General features: G+C 39.0%; 1 long non-coding RNA gene across 1 annotated transcript; it reads right to left on the reverse strand.

Moving 5' to 3' along the window:
• Nucleotides 1–2868: 2868 nt before the first annotated feature.
• On the reverse strand, nt 2869–8244 carry LOC145723302 (uncharacterized). Its single transcript, XR_014148232.1, has 2 exons — nt 7670–8244; nt 2869–5708 (listed from the first exon to the last, which is right to left on the reverse strand). It is a non-coding gene; the product is annotated as an uncharacterized LOC145723302 (long non-coding RNA).
• Nucleotides 8245–9894: the final 1650 nt, after the last annotated feature.

Raw genomic sequence — 9894 nt, forward strand, 5'->3', positions numbered from 1 at the left:
AGTAATTATTGATAGGTTTGTGTTTATTGCCATTTTGTTGCTTTTGTAGTTTTTATCTGTTCCTGTTTTTCCCCTGGTTTGATTGTTTTCTTTAGCATTATGTTTGGGTTCCTTTTTCTTTATTCTTAGTGCATCTATTCGAGGTTCTTGCTTTGTAGTTACCATGAGGTTCACATATATCTCCAGCCTATTATAATCTGTGAATTTTCTTAAATTCAAATGCATTCTAAAAGCGCTACGTTTTTACTCCCCCCAATGTTTTATGCTTTTTATATCTTATTTTGTGTATCTCTTAACTACTTTGTGTATTTATAGTTGATTTTACTCTTTTTTGCCTTTTAACCTTCATATTAGCTTTTTAAGTGACTGATCCACTGCTTTTACTATGTATTTGATTTTACCAGTGAGATATTCTTTTTCTGTCATAATTTTCTTGTTTCTAGTTATAGCCTTTCCACTTAAAAAAGACCCTTTAACATTTCTTGTAAGGCCAGTTTAGTGGTGATAAACGTTTTTACTTTTTGCTTATGTGGGAAACTCTTTACCTCTCATTCAACTCTGAGTGATAATCTTGCCAGGAAAAGGATTGTTGGTTGCAAGTTTTTCCCTTTTAGCACTTAAAATATATCCTGCCCCTCCCTTTTGAATTGCAGTTTCTGCTGAAAAATCAGTTGATAGTCTTATGGGGTTTCCCTCAAATGTGACTATTTGTTTTTCTCTTTCTGCCTATAAGATTCTCTCTTTATCTTTAAATTTTACCATTTTAATTATAATACATCTTGGTGTGGCTCTCTTTGGGTTGATCTTGTTTAGGACTCTCCGTTTACTGGACCTGGACTTCTGCTTCCTTCCCCAGGTTAGGAAATTTTTGAGCCATTATTTGTTCAAATAAGTTTTCTTCCCTCTTTTCTTTCTCCTCTGTAATGTGAATGTTACTACACTTGACGTTGTATCAGTGGTCCCTTAAACTATACTCATTTTTAATTTTTTTTTTCTTTTTGCTATTCTGATGGAGTGATTTCCACTCTTCTGCCTTCTAGTTTGCTGGTCCATTCTTCTGTGTCATCTAATCTGCTGTTGATTCGCTCTGGTGTATTTCTCATTTCAGTTATTGTATTCTTCAGCTCTGATGGGTTCTTTCTTACATTTCCTAACTCGTTGTTGAAGTTCTCTCTGTGTTCCTCCATTATTCTCGCATGTTTGATGAGCATCTTTATGACATTACTGTGAACTCTTTATCATGTAAATTGCTTATCTCTTTTCATTAGTTGTTTCCCCGCCCATGCCCTCCCCCCCCACCCCCCAGGGTTTTATCTTGCTCTTCTGTTTGGAACATATTTCTCTGTCTCCTCATTTGGGTTGACTTTCTGTTTGTTTCTATGAATAAGGAGAACACTTACCCCTCCCAGTATTGAAGGAGTGGCTTTGAGTAAGAGCATTTCCCATGTATACTGCATGGGCCTGGCAGCTTTGAAGCTAGAGTGGGCACAGGCTTGGGGACTGTCCTGGGACACACTGTGACAGGGCTGTGACTTGGAGGGACAGCTGGAGCTAAGTTGCGTGCCACTGGGGGATCCCTGGGCATGCTCTGCCAGGGCCAGCTTTGGGGGCTGGCTGTAGCTGATGGGGGTTAGGAGCTCGGGGTACTCTGGGATGGGCCTAGCATGCTGACTGGAGTGCGTGGACCCTGATCCCACCTGTGCTATCAAGGTGTAAGGGGGTATAAAAACTGGTGCTTTCTAGTACCTTCAATTCCAGAAACAGTTCCATCAGTTCCCTACTTTTTGGTGGATGCTTTAGGGTTATTAAATGGATTTCCTTTATAGTCAAGTTGTTTTTTAAACTGCTGTTTTGTTGTTGTGCCCTCAGGTAGGTGAGTCTGTGTGTGGGCCCCTCAGTGATAGCCTCCCTAGTGTAGGCTGCCACATTCTGGGTGGGTTTCCCATCATTATTGTGTCTCCATCTCTCCTAGCCTTCTCTCTGTGGTCTCCCTATTAGTTGTGGTTGTGCGGAAGCTTTTCTATCAGCCTTCCTTTCTTGTTCTGGAGGAATTGCTCTATATGTAGATATAGATTCATGATGGGAGGAGATGAGCTCAGGATCTTCCTACACTGTCTTCTTGGGCCTTCCAGATTAATGGTAGTGTTTCATTACGGGCACCTGGGTAGCTCAGTTGGTTAAGCATCTGACTGTTGATTTTGGCTCAGGGCAATGAGATTGAGCCTCGAGTCTGGCTCCTCGCTGAGCATGGAGCCTGCTTAAGATTCTCTCTCTCTCCCTCTCTTTCTGCTCCTCCCGCCTCCCCTCCCCACTCTCACATATGCTCACTCTCTCCCAAAAAAAAAAAAAAAAATGGTAGTGCTTTATTCAGAAATAAATACTGCTTCCTTTTCATGGGCAGAAAAATAAGAATCTGAGAGTCACATATCAACATTCCCAGTAATTTGGATAAAATGTTGTGAAGGACAAAAAGAACATGAGAGAACTCATTATAAATTGTTTAAATATTTAATTCAAAGAAGAAATTACACATAGTATTTTTTTATAAGCCATTCCTTTTTATAGTAAAGAGTTCATAAAGAAATATTCAAATGATTTCTTCAAAGAAAGATGACAACATAAGAAATCATTTGGGTGTAAGAATCTTTCATTTTGATCGTGGTGTTTTCAACTCTCAATTTTTAAAATAGTCAACTGGTGTATTATTATATATAACCTGCCATTCTTGCACATCCATTTTCGTCCAATTGCCTTGATCAATACAGGAAAAAATGCTATAAATAGGGCAGTTGAGCTTCATTAGTGTTTGACTTTCAGGAAAAACACTCATGTATGATTTTTTTTAGAACTTTTTTTTTTAAAGAAAAGAATGAAAAGAGCAATTTTAAAAGGTCATAATGAATTTTGTGGATGCATAATAGATATATCAGTCTATGTAAGATAAATACAGCTTGCCAAAGCAAGTGAACAGAGTACTAAATATTTTTCCACACTTTTTTTAACTGGAGGAAGAAAATTAAAAGGACGAAACACAAGATCTGATTTGTAATTTTCATCTGTAATTTCCATAACATAACAAACTTCCTGACGATATGGTTAAATAGAATCAGCAGTTGTGACAGCCTCTGGAGTCAGACCAGGGTTTGTCTTGCAAACTTACACGTTACTAGCTGTGTGACCTTGGACATGGGACTCATACCTTCTGGGCCTCAGCCTTCTCACATAGGCTAATGAGGTTAGTAAGTCTGCCTGTCCTACAAAATAATTGCAAGAATTAAATGAGCTAAACAATGTAAATGGTTTAATATGGTGTCTCATGCCTAGTTAAATCGGTTAGCTATTATTACTGTTCTATTACTGAGCCAGAAGGTAGGTCCTTGTAAACCACACCCTTAAGTAGAAAATGGCTGAAAAGCAGAGTAGTTAAGAGCAGGGTATCTGGTCAGACTGCCTGAGCTCAACAGTCAAGAAGCTGATCCAACCCCAACCAAGCCGAACCCTAACTAACTCCCACTCACTAACTAATCTGGTTGCGAGATCTTGGCAAGCTCTTTCTGTTGTCATTTCCTAATAAGTAAAACAAGGACAATGTTAGCATTTATTCTGAGGTTGTTATAGAATTAAAGGTATAAATATGTTTAAGTGCTTAGGACAGAGCTGGACACACGCGACTGCTCCATAAACATTAGCTTTTCTTATTCACTTACATCAAGAAGTTTTACTATGGTTCCACAGCAGATAACAGTATTAAGATAAAAGCCCCTGTTGTACTTCTATGCTCCTGGAAACTTTGAGAAATCTGCATGAAAATGGGCAATGTTTAGAAAATTATCTTCTGGGGAGAAGTCTGGAACCTTCAGAATTCAGAACCATAAGTATTAAACAAGGGGCAACAAATGTCTGAGCATCCCCCAAAGCAGTCCTCGTTTTCCTCTGGGCTCACATTTCCTGCTTTCTTCTTCTTGTGAGATGCCACATGTGCTCAAAAACCTTTGAGAGGCTTTGCTTGGTGATCTACACCAGCTTCTTTTCTTAACTATCCGTAATACTCAGCAAGATTAAAATATCAACCCAGTACTCTATAAAATCTGTAAAGCATGGGTTATTTCGAACCACAGCGTTTGGACTAATTCCAGGAAATCAACACCGCAAAGCACATGCTTGCTTACTATGTAAACCAAGAAGGAAGCGTATAGTATTTGTTTTGACAAGTTTGGCCCCACCGTGTTGGAGAATATGCTACTCTTGCTGTCTCAACCTTGGAGATTGGAACTATCATTAACGTAACAGTAGAAATCAGCTCCGTGTGCAAAGACCCTCCCTGTGCAAAGACCCTGTGCAAGGTGGCTCTTGACTGTCTACAGAATAAAATCTGTCTTAATCAAGTATTTAAGGATTCCAGTCCATTAGCTCAGTTTACCCTCCTCCTTCTAGCAATATTTTCTACAATGTGTCTATAACCTTTTCCTGACAGAGGCACTCTAAAAAATTAACATTTGACGACACATCAGTTTGAAATATGTATTTTAAATTTCTCTCTCATTCATATCGTACTGAACCATGTTAAAGTTTTTGAAAAGTCCTGTATTAAAGAAACCTGCCTGATTTTATGTCACTCAAACTTTCCAAACCTTTTGAACCAAACCGATTGGACAAACACAGTCTTCAAAGAAAAATGTATTTAGTGAGACTGGGTGATATTGCCCTTCCAAATAACACACAACTACCCCTATTTCCTATCTGTGTGTACATTTGTGCAAGTTTGTGTGTGTAGGTGTCTTCTCAAAACATCCCCGCAGGGATGCTCTTCACTAACACCCTGACACAACATAATTGTGTCTTCCCATCTCCTCCCAGAGACTCCCCTATCATGTCTAAGCTGACAGTGATGTTCTCTCTACTCAAGATGTCTTCAGTCTCTGCTTATAAATACTTACCTGCCATTTATGTATGGCATCATGTTGTTCATCATCTTTTACAAATCCAAGTTGAGAGTTTAAGTTTCTTGCAATCAGCCACCGCCGTTTAGTGAAATAAAAAAGCATCAACTGGGGGTAACCACGCAGATGAACAAGACCTCACAGCCCAGTTCTGTTCTTCCTGGTGGTAGACTTCAGACAAGTCTCTCCCCTCGAAGCCCCAGTCCCTAGTGCGGTCCTCGGAACATCGCCTGTGGATTGTCTACCAGTACAAAGTAAGGTACTTCCTGGGCAGCATCCGGCATACAAAGAACACTCAACGAATATCATTCACATTGTTGTTGTCTCCCTCCTATGATGCCCGGCATTGGGTCTTTATAGTCAGGGAACAATTTTAGTCATTGGTTTAATTAATGTAATGATACTGTTTGCTCTCTGCAAAGTTCTTCAGCTTCTGTCATCCCATCTGTAATGTAGTGAGCCAGCCGTAGGCATAGGCAACCGAGTGGAGATCAGAATGTGCAAAGCATGTTGCAGGGACGAGACAGCAGCGGTGTGGGGAGAGGGCTGAGTCGAGGTGGGGGTCGGCGCGCAGAAGGTTTGTGGCGCTTAGCACCTGCCCCACGCCACAGAGCACATGGCTGCTTCTCTGCCCAAGCGCCGTGAAAATGGCATACAAATACCTTCTTGTCTTTCACCGTGTTTACTCTTCTTGATCTAAGAATGCCTGAAGAACATGCCGATGTGATCTTACACCACTAAGGGTGCAAAGGGGAATGATGATCTGTCCTAAAAGGAAGAGCATGCCTTGTCATTGTAATAGCTCAAATACCCCTTGTTCCCGACGCAGAATCTTCCTGAGAAAATAGTGGCCATCATTAATGCCTTGCATACAGACTCCTCATTGTTTTTACTTGTGCTATTTCTTTGCACTTGGATGTAGAAGCAATAAATTTCCAGGGTAATGAAACTCACTTATCAGATTTCCTAGCATCAAATTTCATATTAGGAATGAAAAAAAAAAATCAGTCTAACTGGACTCAATATAGCTGTAAACCAATATATGTAAGCTGTATCAGAGATTAAGCCTTCATCATTGCATTTATAAGCTTCCCATTTCAGTCTGGAAAGAATAACAATTTTCCTAGCTGTTATTTAATGATGTGAAATATTCCTTAAAATAATACATTGAATCAATTCAGGCAACATTCAAAAGATCAAATATTTTCTCTGAAGGAAAAGCATACATCCAATAGAACATTTCCCCTTTAAAGATATATGTTAATTTCCTAAGTTTTAAAGACAATGATTTTTTTTTTTATTCTTTTGGTGATGCTATCATGAGTGCTAAAAACCAGTTTATGAGGCAATTTAAAGTTTCTCATTTAGCAAAAAAGTTCTTGCTCCAATGCTTTTTTCTTTAACTTGAGATCAAGTTCTGATACCATTTTAATATTACTTCATTTTACTATTCAATATTTCCATTTTTTCAACAAAATACTCAGAGGTTCATATTATTTGAGGGTTGCTGGAGGGGAGGTGGGTGGGGGACTGGGGTAATTTGGTGACGGGCATTAAGGAGGGCACTTGATGTAATGAGCACTGGGTGTTATATGCAACTGATGAATCACTAAATTCTACCCTGAAATTAATAATACACTCACTATATGTTAACTAACTTGCATTTAAATAAAAAAAAGGAAGGAAGGAAGGAAGGAAGGAAGGAAGAAAGAAAGAAAGAAAGAAAGAAAGAAAGAAAGAAGAAAGAAAGAAAGAAAGAAAGAAAGAAAGAAAGAAAGAAAGAAAGAAAGAAAGAAAGAAAGAAAATGTGAATACAGAGTCTGAAAAGAAGCAGCAATAACCATACATGAATTTATGTGTAGCATTGCTGTGCTGGTTGGGAGAGTAGAGAATGGGGAAGCTACACTTTAATTATCAGCATCTCTATTTTATGTTTGAGTTTTTATAAACACAAGCATACAGCACAAATGCACACAATAAATGTATGTACAAGTTACTGCATATACTATGTATGCTTAAAATTCTGATTAAAGCAGTTAGCAATGACTCTCATTTAGCAGCACGTAAAATGAGTAATTATGCTTGTTGAAAGACGCCAGCAAACAACTGTGAAAGTGCAGCCCATGGAATCACAACCTCCCAACCACAGGGAAGTTGGTGAGAGCAAAAATCAGAAAGTAGAAACTGAATCTAGCTCCTTATCAGTGTTCCCTCTCCAAGTGCGCTGTGATGTATTGTTTACAAGCCATGTTTTTAATTTATAGCGCCAGAGGTCCAACGTCCTTCCTGTGAAATGCACATGCCTGCAGATTTATTTTAACCACATTTTTTTAAAACATGCATGATGTGCTAGCCATTATATGGACATCTTCAATCCCACGCATCTGTACTGTGTCTCACTTGAACATTTGGACAAACAACTTCAATTTTAAACTCCTGGGTAAGGGAGAACTTTGTTTAAAACACACTTAAGGGCTGCATAATTGCACAGAAAGGTATTGTTTACATGTAGTTACGCACTAGTATCTTAAAAAGGTTTTTTTTTTTTTTTTAACTCGTATTCAAATAAAAAGAGTTTGTAAAGTGGAAAAGAAAAAAGAAAGGAAAAGATAAAATAAGATAGAGAAGGGGAAAGAAAAAAGAAACAACCCTTTCTGTGGCCTAAGAGAAAATGGCACACTGAAGGGGAAGAAGCTGAAGTGCGAATTCATTGAAGAGTTGCCACTCACCTTTGTTGAACAAGTTGCTTCGAGAACTTTGGTCAGTTACATTTTAGGTGAAAAGTTCCTTGTTTCTGAGCCTCCATTGTAGACGGCCAGACAAGGCTTTAAACAGTGTGTCCATTTATTGTTATATTTCAGAGGGAGGAAAAACAAAAAAACACTTTACCGAACCACAATTTTTCCTTAATCGGTCAATGATTTTTAATTTTTTTTTTTTTTTTCTTTAAAAATAGTCAATCCGGCTCCCAGCCCGCCCGGATTTCCAAACTGACCTGAACCGTGCACGAAAGTCTGCGATGGAAATTACGGCCCTGCCCGGTCCCTGCCACTAGGAGGCACTGCAGCCTGCTTTATGAGAGGGACGAAATCTGGCGAAGTGAATATTCCACACAACTATGGCTCTGGTGTCATTCCCTATTTAATGGCTGTCAGTGAGGGGGAAAGACAACGTGGCGGGTAATTAAAACCAAATTGCAGGCAGGAGATGACTGCACAAGAATGATATTGTCATTAATACTGATTTAACATGCACCTGGGTAAGGTGAGGGAGAGCAGCAAGGGAATTCACACAGACGCCAGGGTTGCCTGATTTAAAGATGTAGTGTTTCCAGCTGAAGCATGTTTAAAAACTGAATAAAACCATCATATTATGACAGCAGAAATAAAACGGAAACAAATGTTCTACATATGTCTATTAAAAAAAAAAAAAAAACAAGAAAGAAAGAAAAATCTTGCATTTCTTCCAGCTCCGTGGGCCAAGCATGTGTCTCGTCCTCTGAAGTTAAAAAAGTATTTTTGCAGAAGTTTTCTCCCCCCTGTTGCTGGTTTCTCCTGTATGGGTTTGTAATCTGTTCATGTAGTTTACTGTTTTCATAAGACTGTGGACAGGGAACATTTGATTGAAGCAAACACCGTTGATTTACAAAAATCATATACCATGGGGGAAAGATTTCAATCCCAGAAATATTTCAGGAGAGGTATTTACCTCGTGGGATTCAGGGATTTTCCATTCATGGGGAACACCTTGCTAGGACGGTTGAAAGCTAGGACCCAGGGCTCCGAGACATGATCGGTAACGTCTATAGTATGAGGCACTTGGCTCCCTGCAGTGAACCCCCAAATAAAGAAGAGGATCACGTGCCTCTTAGTGCCCCTAAAATCATTTAGCTCTTTTACTTTTAGTGATAAGTGCAAAACCCAGACAGCAGACGTTAATCAGAGTTCCAATGAAGCAGTCTATTTTGTTTAAGATATGCGAAATAATCTGGTGGATATTTCTACATTAAATATTTCCATATTATGACTGATATTAAAATTTACATCTGTTCCTCGGTAGAAGTAAAGTGCAGTGGTTTAGATCATGTACAAATTAAAAACAACCTCTTGTTTAAAGGATTATGGGTCATTTAAGGCAGAAAGTGTACTAAAATTAAATGTGTTTATAGAGAGGGAAAAATGGTTACAGTGACAGAGTTCAGCCAATGCCTGAAAACCCTGTGCTGATTGATAAATCTCCTTCTGGTTTCACCTTAAATGAAATGTGTGCATTATAGAAATGGTTATCCTTCTGCCCAGTGCCAAAAGAGATGAATCATTAGGGATGTCATGAAGATTTATAATCACACCATAAAGAAAGTAAATTCAAAGAGCATTCCTTGGGCAATAAAGAACATATTATAGAGAAAAAGCTCACTAAACAAGGTCAGGTAGGAAAAAATGATCAAATGTCATGGTTGCTGGATCTCGACAATGAGAGTGGTTTTCATACCCAAATCATGAATTGCAGAACAGTGTATCAGATCTTCTGAACTTTTTCCGGGCAAGGCTTGGCTGTTGACATTTTTAATGAGTTTTACATTTATTTACAGATTTTTATTTATGTACCTATTTGTTGGTCTGTGCCTTCACTGTTACGGATGGTAACGGGATTCCAGAGCTGGTAGACGCACAAGAAGTACCAGTAAGCCCGATAACGCTGGAAAACCTGGGTCGGAAATCGGAACTTTTGGCTTTATGAAAGAATACACACATTTTGTGGTAGGCTTTGGATCCGCTATTGGCCACCGAGATTTTACAAGATAGCATGAGAAATGCAACCGAAAGGGGCTTGATTTCACTTGAACTTCATAAAATGCCAAAGAAATCCTTCTCCAACAAGGACACTTTCTGAGACCTCTACACTCACTCATCGGAGGACCAAACCTGCCCAGTTCAGGCGGGGTGCTCCGCAA

This window comes from Leptonychotes weddellii, chromosome 9 (assembly GCF_054177405.1).
Source record: "Leptonychotes weddellii isolate Sample4059 chromosome 9, ASM5417740v2, whole genome shotgun sequence".
NCBI classification, from domain to species: Eukaryota; Metazoa; Chordata; class Mammalia; order Carnivora; family Phocidae; genus Leptonychotes; species Leptonychotes weddellii.